Below are 15,482 nucleotides of genomic sequence, written 5' to 3' on the forward strand. Positions count from 1 at the left end.
TTGGAGACAAAGTTCAACTCGATACCCGTACCCGCTCCTGGGAAAAAGGGGTCTTAACAAACCGACAAAAAACATCAAAAAATGTTTCTTATGTGATATGACTACAAATTAACAGTTTTTCGAAGTTTTTTCCTGTACTTGTAGTTAAAATTTTACTTTTCGCTAAATTTTATGGATGTAGGTCAGCGTGAAGTGCTCTATAGATTTTGATGAATGAGTTTGTGGGTATCAAAACGTTTGACGTAAATGGCCTTACAATGTAATTGTATTGGCTTTGAAGCTTAACGTTTCTACATCGCCAACGGACCGGAGACCGTAGCATTTGACATAAATTTTAGCTTGATACCTCTATCCATTCATGGGGAAAAGGAGTCTAGACAGACGGACAACAAATAGCAAAAAATGCTTTTTAATCTCATATTACTACAAATTAACAATTTTCGGACATTTTTCCTGTACTTTTACTTTGAAATTTTACTTCTTGTGAAATTTTATGGTTGTAGGTCAGCAGGAATTACCCTATGGATTTTGATGAGTGAGTTTGGTATCGAAATATGTGATATAAATGACTATATCTTGCGATTTCAATGACTTAGAAGCTTAAGGATTTCGCACCGCCAAGGGACCATTGATGTTAGTATGTAACATAAATTTCAACTAGAGCCCTATAGCCGTTCCTATAAAAAAGGGATCTTAAAAGTGAGACAGCCAGACGGACTGACGGACGTACAAAAAAGTGATTCAGTAAGAACTTCTTATTTACCGATTGCGCTAAAAAGTAGAACAAATGTGATTAAACTGCAAAAGTTACTTGTTCCGTTCAGTCTGCACGACATAGCTCCAAAACGACGGCTATAAGAGAGAACGTACTCTTCTTTGAAACTTGTGTCGTTTCTCCGAACTTGTGACAGACGCTCCGATGTTACCGTATCGTGCCACCTTGCAATGGAAGTCCTCCAGTTTACCGAGCACTTGGAGATTAGCTCCGAGTTCGTTACTGTCTGGCTTTCCGAAGCAGTGCGCCATAATTTCTGTCCACTTCAGCCCTCTCTCGGGAGTTACCGCCAACGTTCCCCACAATTAATAAAACTGTCAGCATTGTGTCGAGAAGCAGCGACCGGCAGCGCACGATGTGATCTGAACAAGGGCGTTAGAGGAGGGCGTGCCGGTGCTAAGTTGCAGCAAGCCACTTCAATTAGCACCATTCCCTGGCGCCTATACTGGAAAATCCTCTTTGCCATCGACCCCGCAGCTCCTGCTCGCCGCGTCTCCCCCCGGCATCGCTATTCACTCTTCCGTTTCGACTTCTCGTCCTTCTTCGTGGAATAAAGAGAGTTCTCAGTTTCTTTGCGCGTTCAAAAACAGATCTTAAACTGGCACTGAATGTTCGTTTTCGTATCGGTTACCTCTGAGTGTCGGTGCAATGTAATGCGACCCAATTAAAATTCCACTACTGGAGAGGAAGACAATTTTTCATTTCTTGGAACGTGAAATTAAGCGGTTCTGGCACTTCTGTGTCACTTAAAAAGAAACTTTTTGCATGCATATCAGACTAAGTTTATTTTCTATGAATTTGGGAATGTCAGGGACAATAAGTTGTGATCATTGTTACTTGCCCTGATTGTCAAAATTTTCTCAATGTTCATATTGCGCATGCAACAGGAAAACACATAAGGGTACGTGCTCGTTTTCTTTAGCTATTGAATTGCTCGAAGAGAAATTTTACGCACCCAAATTTAATATCTTGCGCTAAATTATTCACTAATTTTACGACAGACAGCACTATATTTTGTTATTGTGTAATTTGGTTTGTATTGCAGTATTGTGATTGTTTTGGAGATCGAACGAATCTTCTCGTACACTCACTGTACAGTTCGTAATCGATCGGGAAGTCAGCTTCCTTAGTCTGTTCACAGCACCATGAGCACTGAACACAGTGGATCAAAAGCTGATACCTTATTCCTCCCGAAGGCCTTTGATACAATTTCACACTACTAACTAGTGAATAGTACACGTTCCTACAGTATATCAGGCCACTTATGCGGCTGGACGGTATGCAAATATCAATGAGATGATTTCGTCAGAAATGAAAGTAAAGCCTAGTTTACACGACAACATTGGGTTGCGCCACTCGTTGCGTGGGATGAGTTGCACGGAAATGGTTTCATATTTCACTGTAGACACGGCGAAACCGGTATATACTTCAGTTTCATCGTTTTGTTGGTTCCTGAGTCGTGTCTGAAATGAAAGATTTGGCAGCTGCAAGTCGTATGAGTTGTGATGGAGTTAAAGCGTGTTGCGTAGAATCGCTGCATAAGAAAAAAAATAAGAAACGTCTTTCGAATCGTGGCTGGACGAAGAAAACATGTCAGCTCGGTTGCTCAGCATCGTTGCTGAAATAATTTATAATGGAAGACCCAACAAGTTCTTTTAGTTACCTTAGAATGTCACCAGAACTGTTCACGTTTCTTCTAAATAGAGTTAATTATGCGATAAGGAATAAAGATACTGTAATGCATGAACCACTGCCGCCAGAACTGAAATTACATATCACATTGCGTACTTTGGAATCGAGAACACTCGGCGTGCTATAAGATGCGATTTTAGTTACTGATGACGCTTCTTCATGAACACCAATAATTATTAACAATAACAGTAGCAGTTACTAGCATTGACAGCTGTAATTATTCGAAGCAGGTCGCATTAAGAAGAGAATTGTTTGCAAACTACTCTCTTGAAGATAGATCTGTTCAGTGGCAATGTTTCAGAATAAAAACATATATCAATGGGGAGCACTGCTGCGACGTTTTAAATAGATAAATATTGAATAAGGAATGCAGCTCCTTGATTTCTGCAGCCTTCCCTCCTGTCAACAATATCCCCTAAAAAAAAATAGTCGGCCAACTCGAACGATGGGATTTTAGCCTTGTAGACGAGAGCATTTCCACATCTAGAATTACATTTGCTTGTATTTTTCTTAATTCAGTTGTATATGTGCTCCTAATTAAATAAGTTTTGCTGGCAGCTCAGATATTGTCAAACTATCTGTGTTCTGATCGCACGTGATGGTCTCAGGAGCAGCAATATGTTGCTTATTTTTGTAATCAGCATCACTGAAATCCCACAAACACCTATGCAAAGCATAGACCTCCAAAAAGTGAACATTATTCTCCGTTCCCCACTTCATATTTCAATTTTTCTACACTCAAAACTCATGCAACTAGTGTCGCCAAAGTTGGAACAGGCCGAATGTGTTTAGTTTCACCGACGAGTCGCACAAACGCGCGGCGCGCAAGCGCAGTGGACGGTAGCGCAGTTGCCTGCAACCTAGTGTCGTCGTGTAAACTAGACTTAGGGTTTGACATAATTTATTGAAGAATGACAAGGTCTCAACTACACTGGCTGACAAAAAAAGTGAAGCACCCTGAAGAGGAGAAGAGACAAAATTAAATTGCACGGTTTGAGATGCTTTGTGACGTTATTTCACCGATTACAAAAGGGAGTCAAATGCACAAAGAACGTGGCAGTATAAGCACGCTAATCAGTGTGACTTTGCACGCGCTCTGGCTTGGAAACTGGGACTGATTCGGTTGGGAAGAGTGTCATACAGCCATTGTATCCTCTTTTGAGGTAAGGTGGCCCAGAACTGTTGTAACTGGTCGTTTATACCCTGGATACTGGTACTGAGACGAGAGCTGACCTTCAAGCTGGTACACACTCGTTCTATCGGGAACAGATCTGGGGATCTTGCTGGTCGTGGGAGTGTTTCAACATCACGCAGAAAGTTCATGGAGACAGGTGCAATGTGTTGAAAAACCCTGTTAAAAATGGCACCATGATATTGTCGCACGAGGTAACAGGCCGTCCGTGACCCCTCTTTATGCTGTGAGACTTCCCTCAGTTACTAGCAGCCATCACTAAAAGCCATACTCGATGGTTCCCCACACCATGACGCTGGCTGGAAGTAGCTCCTCTGTGCTTCTCCAAAACATTGGAAGAATGGGAACTCAGCCCAGCTCACCGCCATACTCGCCGAAGATGGATATACGGGTAGTGCAGAATCGCGATACATCGCTAAACACAATGCAGCGCAATTCACTAGCAATCCATGCTTCCCAATCACGGCACTAGTCAAACGCAGCCGTCAGCGTTGTGATGTTAAAGGCAGCTTACACATGGGACAGTAATTTCCTAGTTCTTGCTGTTAGGCTCAGACCAATAGTGCAGGATGAAGCACGATGTTGCAGCGAGTCCATTACTAGCTCTCGGTTTGCAGGCACTGATATGAATGGATAGCCGTCCGAGGTGGCCGAGCGGTTCTAGGCGCTACGGTCTGGAACCGCGCGACCACTACGGTCGCAGGTTCGAATCCTGCTTCGGGCATGGATGTGTGTGATGTCCTTAGGTTAGTTAGGTTTAAGTAGTTCTAAGTTCTAGTGGACTGATGACCACAGCTGTTAAGTCCCATAGTGCTCAGAGCCATTTGAACAATTTTTTTTAGTCGCGTCTTCTAAAATTGTCAACCAGCTGATCATGGACTACAGCAAGGTTAAGTAATAAATACTTTCTTATTTTGTACTCATGCTAATTAATTGTGTTTTCCTGTTGTAGCTACCAATCAGCCTTGACATAGTAGAACCCACGTTTCCACCTCCTTGGATACCTCATATTTGCCACCTCATGTTGATGGACTCGATTATGGCGGAAGATCGAGAGCCATCAGTTGACTTCTACCCGCTACCTGTGATTCTACAGGGTCCCACAGTCATATTCCTCATCGTACCTTCGTTATAACAATTTCTTCGTATGTCACCTTGCATCACCATTACACCATGGCATCATTCACGTTCAAAGCTGACTGTATTTTAACTGTAGTATAAAATCGTCAAACAAGTTTTAAAAACCATCAGTATTTTTATCTGTGTATACTTTACAAAACCTCGTTTATCTCAAATGGCTCTGAGCGCTATGGGACTTAAGATCTGAGGTCATCAGTCCCCTAGAGCGCAGACCTACTTAAACCTAACTAACCTAAGGACATCACACACATCCATGCCAGAGGCAGGATTCAAACCTGCGACCGTAGCGGTCGCGCGGTTCCAGACTGAAGCGCCTAGAACCGCTCGGCCACTCCGGCCGGCCCTCGTTCATTGTCACCGTCACTATCGTCCCCCTATGTATTTTTTACAAAATCATCTGCTGTTATCTCTTTTATAGGTTTTAACCACTTTTAAGTACAATTTTTATAAGCTTTGGCTGAAGAGTGGTTTTTGTCCGTTGCCAGCCCGTCCCCGATATGACGGATTGAAATAACAATAAAACCCCTCATTGGCCGTTCTCGGCCGACGCTCTGAGCCAACTCGTGTGCTGGCTAATCCTAGCCCTTCAATCAGAGCCCTGTTGGTACCACTACCGAGCAACTTTGAACTTCTGCAATGTCGTCTCGCAAAGTACCTTCGGCCAGCTGCCGCCGAGTACACTCCTTCCCTTCCAGTGGGAAACTTCGTAGGATTAGTCTCTACGTCTCGTCATCTTAATTCACTTTGTTATTTTCCGAGTGAACTCCTGATAAAAATACTGAGAGAGTTTGGTATTAAGTTACGTAAGAAAAAGTTTTTGTTTTGCCAATGCCCTTTTGTGTTGTAATAAACTTTTCTCTTGTTGATTTAGAACGTGGTGTATCTTAGGCGTCTCACTATGTGAGATATACACTGATAAGCCAGAAAATTATGACCACCGACCTACTATCGGTATAAACCAATCCAGGCGGTAGCAGCGTCACCTGAGAAGGAATGACCTGAGCCAGACGTACGCACGGTGCATGTAGTATCAGTGAGCGAGCTATCCGTGTGTAGAATGGGGAAAGCGTGCTATCTATCTGAGTTTGACCGAGGGCACATTGTAATAGACCGGAAGCTCGCCACGAGGATTTCGGAAACTGTACGACTTGCCGGGTGTTCGATTAGTGCTGTGGCGAGTGTCTTCAACAACTGTCTAAACCAATGTGAAGGCACGTTCAGACGTCGTGGGGTTGTATATATATACTAAGATGGTATCTGTTCTTTCGGACATGTCCGAAAGAACAGATACCATCGGTGACCATGCAGCTCGTTAGAATGAAATTACGATGAAATGAACACACTTAGCTGCTTACAGGCGTTGACATACGTCAAGGGGGACAGATGAAAATGCGTGCCCCGACCGGGACTCGAACCCGGGATCTCCTGCTTACATGGCAGACGCTCTATCCATCTGAGCCACCGAGGACACAGAGGATAGCGCGACTGCAGGGATTTATCTCTGGCACGCCTCCCGCGAAACCCACATTCTCAACGTATTGTCCCGCACTACATTCGTAGTGCCCCCGCCCATTATACTCATTACTCGCGGCGCGTTGCCGATTCCCGTAAGAGGGCGGCCACCCTTCGTTAATGATGTTTGACGTCGTAGGCTGGGCAGACTGGTGAAACAGGACAGGTGGCGACCTGTGGCACAACTAACATCAGACTTTAATTCTGGGGAGGGTACAAGTGTGTCTGAACACACAGTGCACCGGATACTCCCAACGATGGGTCTCCGAATTGACGACCCGTGTATGTTAACACCACAGCATCGGAAACTACGACTGGAATGGGCACATAACCATCGGTACTGGACGCTGATACAGTGGTAGAGGGTTGCATGGTCTGATGGATCCCAATACTAGAATGAAATTTTCACTCTACTGCGGAGTGTGCGCTGACATGAAACTTCCTGGCAGATTAAAACTGTGTGCCGGACCGAGACTCGTACTCGGGACCTTTGCCTTTCGCGGGCAAGTGCTCTACCGGCTGAGCTACCCAAGCACGACTCGCGCCCCGTCCTCACAGCTTTAATTCCGCCAGTACCTCGTCTCCAAGTGCCCGCGAAAGGCAAGGGTCCCGACTTCGAGTCTTGGTCCGGCACATAGTTTTAATCTGCCAGTAAGTTTCAATCCCAATACTATTGTCATCATGCCGACGGGAGGGCTCGAATCCGTCGTCTTCCAGGGGAACAGCTCCTTGGTACCTGTACTGTGGAACGCGGCTTCACTGTGCTCTGAGGAACATTCTCTTGTGCATCCATGGGCCCAGTGCAGTACGGGCAAGGCACCAGTAAGGTCAAGGAGTATCGTACACTGATTGAAGACCGCAGACCGCGTACACCCTTTCATGACGATCATGTTTCCCGACGGCAGTGGCATTTGTTAACAGGGTAAAAGCCAGGAGTGTGATGGAGTGGTTCGATAAACACAGTGGTGAGTTTCAATAGATGTGCTGCCCCTTTCACCCTCCTCGCCTGATTTGAATCCGTCCGAACACATGGGATATGACTGAATGTGGCGTCGGAGGTCATCGCTCCCCTTCCCGAAATTTACCGGGATTAAGTGACTCGTGTATGCAGATGTGGTGCCAACTCCCTCCAGTGAACAACCAAGACCTCATTTCTTCCATGCCACGACGCGTCGCCGCTGTTATCCCTGCCTAAGGTGGACATACCGGCTAATAGGTAGGTGGTCATAATGTTCTGGTTGATCAGTGTAGCATGGTGAACGCTTGGTGAAATGATTGACGTATGTTCCTGCGTCGATCAGTCATATTTCACATAGCGGTGCCGAATTCTTTGTACTTCAGTTATTTTCTCCATTGTTTTCAAAACGCTAGACAATATATTATTAATCTTCACAAATATTTCGGTAAAATACTGAAAGTTAAGTACTGATTTCACTTTCTTTTCCGAAGGTATTGCCACTGATGCGATCTTCGATGTTTCCACAGCGTAACTTTTGTTTTTAGGATTTTGTGTTTCCAGCCCGACGATTTTAGCTACTTTATTGGTTGGCTAATTTGGGGGAGGGGACCAAGCAGCGAGGTCATTGGTCTCATCAGATCTGGGAAGGATGGTGAAGGAAGTCGGCCGTGCCCTTTCAAAGGAACCTACTCGGCATTAGCCTGAAGCGATTTATGGAAATGACAGAAAACCTAAATCCGGATGGCTGGACGCAGGTTTGAACCGTTGTCCTCCCGTATGCGAGTTCAATGTGCTAACCACTGCAGCAAAGTGCTCGGTAGCTTCTTTATAGGACGAGCTATGCGTCAATACGTACATGTGAATCTTTACTTCTGCTTGCTTCTACTGGGTACTTTTCAAGTGCTCAACAATTCGATATGCTTGAGATTAACTACACTACTGGCTATTAAAATTGCTACACCAAGAAGTAATGCAGCTGATAAACGGGTATTCATTGGACAAACATATTATACTAGAACTGACATGAGATTACATTTACAAGCAATTTGGGTGCATGGATCCTGAGAAATCAGTACCCAGAGCAACCACCTCTCGCCGTAATAACGGCCTTGATACGCCTGGGCAATGAGTCAAACAGAGCTTGGTTGGCGTGTACAGGTACAGCTGCCCATGCAGCTTCAACACGATACCACAGTTCACCAAGAGCAGTGACTGGCGTATTGCGACGAGCCAGTTGCTCGGCCACCATTGACCAGACGTTTTCAATTGGTGAGAGATCTGGAGAACGTGCTGGCCAGGGTAGCAGTCGAACATTTTCTGTATCCAGAAAGGCCCTTACACGACCTGCAACATGCGGTCGTGCATTATCCTGCTGAAATGTAGGGTTTAGCGGGGATCGAATGAAGGGTAGAGGCACGGGTCATAACACATTTGAAATGTAACGTCCACTGTTCAAAGTGCCGTCAATGCTAACAAGAAGTGACTGAGGCGTGTAACCAATGGCACCCCATGCCATCATGCCGGGTGATACGCCAGTATGGCGATGACGAATACACGCTTCCAATGTGCGTTCACTGCGATGTCGCCAAACACGGATGCGACCATCATGATGCTGTAAGCAGAACCTGGATTCATCCGAAAAAATGACGTTTGGCCATTCGTGCACCCAGGTTCGTCGTTGAGTACACCATCGCAGGCGCTCCTGTCTGTGGTGCAGCGTCAAGGGTAACCGCAGCCATGGTCTCCGAGCTGATAGTCCATGTTGCTGCAAATGTTGTCGAACTGTTCGTGCAGATGGTTGTTGTCTTGCAAACGTCCCCATCTGTTGACTCAGGGATCGAGACGTGGCTGCACGATCTGTTACAGCCATGCGGATAAGGTGCCTGTCATCTCGACTGCTAGTGATACGAGGCCGTTGGGATCCGGCACGGCGTTCCGTATTACCCTCGTGAACCCACCGATTCCATATTCTGCTAACAGTCATGGATCTCGACCAACGCGAGCAGCAATGTTTGCGATACGATAAACCGCAATCGCTATAGGCTACAATCCGACCTTTATCAAAGTCGGAAACATGATGGTACGCATTTCTCCTCCTTACACGAGGCATCACGACGAAGATTCAACAGGCAACGCCGGTCAACTGCTGTTTGTGTATGAGAAACCGATTGGAAACTTTCCTCATGTCAGCACGTTGTAGGTGTCGCCACCGGCGCCAACCTTGTGTGAATGTTCTGAAAAGCTAATCATTTGCATATCACAGCATCTTCTTCCTGTCGGTTAAATTTCGCATCTGTAGCACGTCATCTTCGAGGTGTAGCAATTTTAATGGCCAGTAGTGTATCTATGCTTACAAGTGGCGTCACGTATTAAAATAACTTACTGCAAAGAATATCGTCAAAAGCCGGCCGAAGTGGCCGTGCGGTTAAAGGCGCTGCAGTCTGGAACCGCAAGACCGCTACGGTCGCAGGTTAGAATCCTGCCTCGGGCATGGATGTTTGTGATGTCCTTAGGTTAGTTAGGTTTAACTAGTTCTACGTTCTAGGGGACTAATGACCTCAGCAGTTGAGTCCCATAGTGCTCAGAGCCATAATATCGTCAAAACTCATACCATCGTGATGCGTTTCAGTGGCCACCTTGGACACAGAGTTACAAATGTTTAATCTCGTCGGTTCTTCACACAATAGTTCCCAAAACGTCAATACATATGATGTGCCCAAATGTCTCCGGAGCTCAGTTGCTACTAGTTCCAAGATAGCCAGCCTTCTAACTAATATTGTGAAGAACTTCCTTTTGCTGTTGCACGTTACAGTCACATTAATGTGACCATCGCCTATATGCGACGTCAACATGCGATGACGACTCACAGACCGCCGGTGGCAGCACTAGCAGTGGAGGGTATATAATGCGTGTAGTCGTTGTTGTAATGCGGAAAGGGAGCGATTTATATGACGTCCAAATCGGCACGCTCATTGGCTTTCATGTGAAGGGTGGAAGCATTTCACAAACGTCTAAGTTTGTAAACTGTTCGCGTGCCGCCGAGTTTAAAATATACCGTGCATGGCAAAATGGAGCTGTCCAAAACAAGCATCGAGGTTACTGTGGTGCGCAACGGCCATAGGTGACTGGTCTGAACAACGGCTGCGGAGATGTGTACAGGTGAACAGATGTGCAACTATAGAGGAACCGACCGCCCATATGAACCAAGGGGCTACCAACAGCGTCTCCTCAACCACCATTCAGCGAACGTTGTTGTGTATGGGCCATTGCAGAAGCCGCCAGGTTCATGCACCCATGTTGACTACTGCTCATTGGCGAAGAAGGCTGGAATTTGTATGCCAGTACCACAACTGGACTTCCACTGAGGGACGCTAGGTGGCCTATCCAGATGCGTCACGTATTATATTCCATCGGACAGATGGCCATTTTTGTGTACGTCGTGAAGCGTCTGAAAGTGAACATCTTGCAACAATCTTCGGAAAAGTCCTGTCTGGAGGAGGTAGCATTATGGTCTAGCGAATATTTTCTTGGCATTCCCTAGGTAACCTCGTCCTTCAGGAAGGCACAATGGATCAACACAATAATGCATCTGTCCTTGGGGACCATGGCCAGCTCTACATGCAGTTAGTTTTCCCTCGGCCCGGCTGGCCGCAGGTTCGAATCCTGCCTCGGGCATGTGTGTGTTTCTTGTCCTTAGGTTAGTTAGGTTTAAGTAGTTCTAAGTTTTAGGGGACTGAAGTTAAGTCCCATAGTGCTCAGAGCCATTTTGAACCAGTCCTCGGCCCGATGGGATCTACCAACAGGAAAATGCAACGTGTCACTCAGCGCTCCATGCACGTGTGTGTTTCGAAGAGCACCATGATGAGTTAACCGTATTCCGCTGGCCACCAGACTCCCCGGATTTAAACTCAATCGAGATTCTGTGGGACGACATCGATCGGGCTATACGCGTCATGGATCCTCAACCGAGAAACCCGGCCCAGCTGGCCACGTCACTGGAGTTGGCTTGGCTCCGCATCCCTGGCGGTATCTTCCAGAACATCGTTCACTCTCTCCTGTTCGACTCACACCGGTCCGGGCAACAAAAGGTGGTTATTCAGGATTTTGAGAAGTGTTCACATTAATGTGAGTGGACGGTGTATTTCAGTGTTTAAACTTCGGGAAAGATTTTCAGTTCTGATACACCGATAACGGACTTCGGAGCCATCCTTACTGAAGCATGCACCGGCTGTCCAAAAAACTCCGAGACTTATTTGATCCCCGTCGTATAAATGACATCAGCGCAGCAACTGCGGTGGCAGCTTGTATTAATAACGTAAACAACAGATGTGCATTTGACAAGTCAGTTGTGAACACACAGCGTTAAGAAGTGGGTGTGGTGCCGTAGTGTGTCAACGCTGTGTCACAAACTGAAAAGGAGCAACGTATCTAAAACAAGTGTTCAAGACATTCTCCAGAATGTTTCGAAGGAGAGGAAAGCGTATGCGAAGTTTGTCCCAGACTTCTTGACCTCCGATCAAAAACAACGATGCGTGGACGACGGCCGAAACTTGATTGAAATGAAGAACGTCGGCAGTGCTTCTCTGGGAGAAACTCATTACAGGTGACGAGACGTGGTGTTATCAATAAGAACCTACCACAAAACGGCGAAACACAGATATTCACCTGAAAGGTCAAAGCTTTGACTACATAACCGATGTTAAATTCAATGTGACGAGTGAGTGGAACAACATCCCAAAGAAGGAATTTTTCGGACAATTTCACATGGTTATGTGAACGTTCCGTACGTTTTTCTCAACTGATAGAAACTATTTAGTAATCCAATTTCGAAACTTTTTGGAGTGACAGGGTAATAAATACTTTTTGTCATTTTCTGAGCCAATTGGTCTGAGAGGCAACCGTCACTCGATTTACATCCAAGGATGTTTGATGAGATTCAACTCAAGGATTTGAGCAGGCCATTTCAGCAGCTACACTTGGCTTTCGTCTATTCGCGGTACGACGATTCTTGCTTTATCCTGAGGAGCGCTCTCATACCTATACAGAAAATGTCCTGTTCCTAACTGTTACTACAGTTTGGGAAACATGATACTTTATTTTGCAGTGGATCTAAATTAATGCTTCATAAACAAACCTGGACAAATTGCCCCATGTTATCGCAGCACCTTCAGCGAAATCCATGGTCACTACACCTTACGTCAGCCACTCGCCATATCGATACATATCCGTCTGAGAGCCATGTCTCGTACCGTGAATAATAATTTCACGAAGTCTTGTAATAATATTCTACAGAACACTGACAGTTCTGTGTCTCACTCTTACATATATTTTGCAATGCGTTCTTGTGATCAGTGCCTTGTGGGCACAAATACTACCATGAACCACCGTATCGTGGTGGACTGACTTTAGTATCGGTGCTGCATGGGACGTCCTCTTCAAAAGCTGGAAAGAATGTTCGACAACTGTTTCCCAGAGTATTCTTTAGGGTTATGCAGTCACTATCAATTACATTCTTAAACCTGTCGATGTGATGATTATATTTGATGCTTCTCTGATGTTCTACTTCACAGTGACTATTCCGTACTGCTATACGGTAGATCTTCGTAAAAGCGATCGGTATCCCTTCGAGCACCTCAGGCACGCATGCAGCCTACATTTTCACTGCACGCCTCTGCGTCACGAACTCGCCCTGTCGCAGTAACGGACGGATTCCAGGCGGTACCAGCGCTAGCAGAGGCCGTCACTTCCATGGGACCTATTCACGGCCGCCCCACACGTGACTATAAAATAGTGTCACTAGTATTCCACCTCCGGCCGCTATAAAGGTTGGCGCCAGAGCTGCACAGGTCAGTTCTTACGGCATCGAATGCCTCTTCTAGCCTTCGGGTGGGTGCGACTCGCTCCATCTTTTTAGGACGCTCTCGAAGTCCATCGTATGGACCGGCGCAGCTGTATTCAGCATTCGTCATTGTTTTCCTCCTTTCCCAAGGTGGCTTCCGTCAACTCCCCCTCCCAGATGATGCCATCTCTCCCTCCATTTATCCCTCCTATCAACTCTGATCCTCACCTCCCCTTCCTTTGCTCTGTCGTTTCCCTGGGCTCCCTCTTCCCCCCACCCTTCCATCCAGTTTTTTCCCTGCCTACCCTCTCTCTGCCTCCCTTCTCTCCCCCGAGTCCTTTCTGCCCACCCCTCCCCTGCCTTTCCCACTCCTCCTCGGGCCCTCCCAGCCACCCTTTCTATATCCCCCTCCCTCCATTGGCTCCCCCTTTTTTCTTTTCCTCTCCTCCCCCCCTTTCCCCCTCATGGGTCCTGGTCCTCCCACCCCCCTCCCCCATCTGCCGCTGTGTCACCTGTATAGTGCTGTTATAAGTGAGTGTTCAATGTTGTGCGTCTCCTGTCAGTGTTGCGAACAGCCGCCATACTGTCGCTAGTTTTGTTTCTTATCTCATGCGAACAGAAACCAGACTGTCGCTGTGTTTTTTTAATTGTGCCTGTTTACTTCTTGTGTGTCCTCCTCCGCACCGTCACCGCAGTGTTTTTATATTTTAAGTTCCACAACTTACCGCCATTTTACAGTTTTTTACAATGTCACCGTTTTATCGCCCTTTTTTCTTGTTTATTTCTATTCTCATTATGTTTTTTAACTTTTCTGTAAGCTGTAGAGGAGCATATTACACTGCTGCCAGCCTGTCCACCCCGCTTTGGGGGAGGGGGGATTGAAATCCAATAAAGAAAAAAAAATTGTTTCCCATGGTGCAATCAGACTGTATCCAGGATATCCTTTTCTGTTTCTACGCTAGTGATATTCAGGGCATCTTCATCGGACTTAGAATGTTTTCCATGTAAGTGTATCTGTCAATTAACATCCTAACTGTTACTTTTCCAGACTCTGGAATCACCAAAGTGTCAACTCTTCATACCTGTGAGACACTGGTAACTATGATTTTATTATTATCGTCGAAACAGACGTTAATTTCCAAGGTCAATAAACTTCTGTAAACTTTGATCACTGTTTTCCCTGTGTCGGTGTGAGCGATGCATCATATACTACGAGGGCTGTTCGGAAAGTAAGGTCTCATCGGTCGCGAAATGAAAACCACAGTGAAAATCAAAAAATTTTTATTCACAACAGTCAGCCATACTTTCCAGCTACCTCTCCAAATAGTCGCCGCTCCGACTTAGACATTTTTCGTAGCGTTGTACAAACTTTACAGTACCCTCGTCACAAAAAGCAGCCGCCTGTGGCCGGCCTTTTGTGACCGAGAGGTTCTAGGCGCTTCAGTCTGGAACCGCGCGACCGCTACGGTCGCAGGTTCGAATCCTATCTTGAGGATGGATGTGTGTGATGCCCTTAGGTCAGTTAGGTTTAAGTAGTTCTAAGTTCTAGGGGACTGATGGCCTCAGATGTTAAGTCCCATAGTGCTCAGAGCCATTTGAACCAATGTGAGCCGCCTGTGTTTTCTGCCAGTTCTCTACGCTGGTTGACCTTTCGTTGTTTGTGCCAAAATATTGTCTTCGTAGCCAGCGGTTCATGTGAGCAGAGATGAACAACGGAGGGAGCCAATTAACGGCTGTATTATGCGTGATCAAACATTTCGCATCGAAAACGCTGCAGGAGCCTGCAGAATGCGGCTGAAAGTTTTCTTGAAGAAAGAAACGCGTGACATTTATGTTATGTGGGCTGCATAGCTTCTGGCGAAATCTTTCACCAGATCCATATACTTGGTGGGAGACACTGGTATTATAGGAATTTCTACGTGATCGCTTTGCGCTCTGAACTGCAAAGAGCGACGTGAAGCGATCGACAGGCACTCTTAAAGACACTGCCCAACACATCTGTGCAAAGTTCCATCGGATTTTCACACTGGTTTCCATTTCGCGCTTAATCGGACCTTACTTTCCGAATACGGCTCGTAATTACTTCACAATCCCTAACAGTCGATTTGAGATACATGTGACTGACGGAATACCTGAATCTGGGTGTCAGTACATCTTCGTCCTTTTTTAATTTAGCTGTCTGCAGTAACTCTTTCTGGCAGAAAACAATACAAGTAATCATGCAAGGTGCTCCAAACCATTATGATCAGACTTATACAGTAGCTAGAGGATTCTAAGCGGAATATTTTGAGATTAGAGACCAATGACTTAGAGCAGGGGTCTCCAAACTTTTTGGTCTGCGGGCCACATTGACTCCTCCACGAAGTCATAAGGG

The 15,482-nt window shown here is 45.9% G+C and overlaps 1 protein-coding gene and 1 non-coding gene across 3 annotated transcripts in view; both read right to left on the reverse strand.

Moving 5' to 3' along the window:
• Nucleotides 1–15,482, reverse strand: part of LOC126469803 (MAM and LDL-receptor class A domain-containing protein 1-like) — a 1,070,274-nt gene that overhangs the window by 171,948 nt on the left and 882,844 nt on the right. The gene's annotated exons all lie outside the window — the stretch shown is intronic.
• Trnat-ugu (transfer RNA threonine (anticodon UGU)) lies at nt 6,194–6,267 on the reverse strand. The gene has a single exon. It is a non-coding gene; the product is annotated as a tRNA-Thr (tRNA).

The sequence above is a fragment of the Schistocerca serialis genome, chromosome 3 (genome assembly GCF_023864345.2).
Source record: "Schistocerca serialis cubense isolate TAMUIC-IGC-003099 chromosome 3, iqSchSeri2.2, whole genome shotgun sequence".
Lineage (NCBI taxonomy): Eukaryota > Metazoa > Arthropoda > Insecta > Orthoptera > Acrididae > Schistocerca > Schistocerca serialis.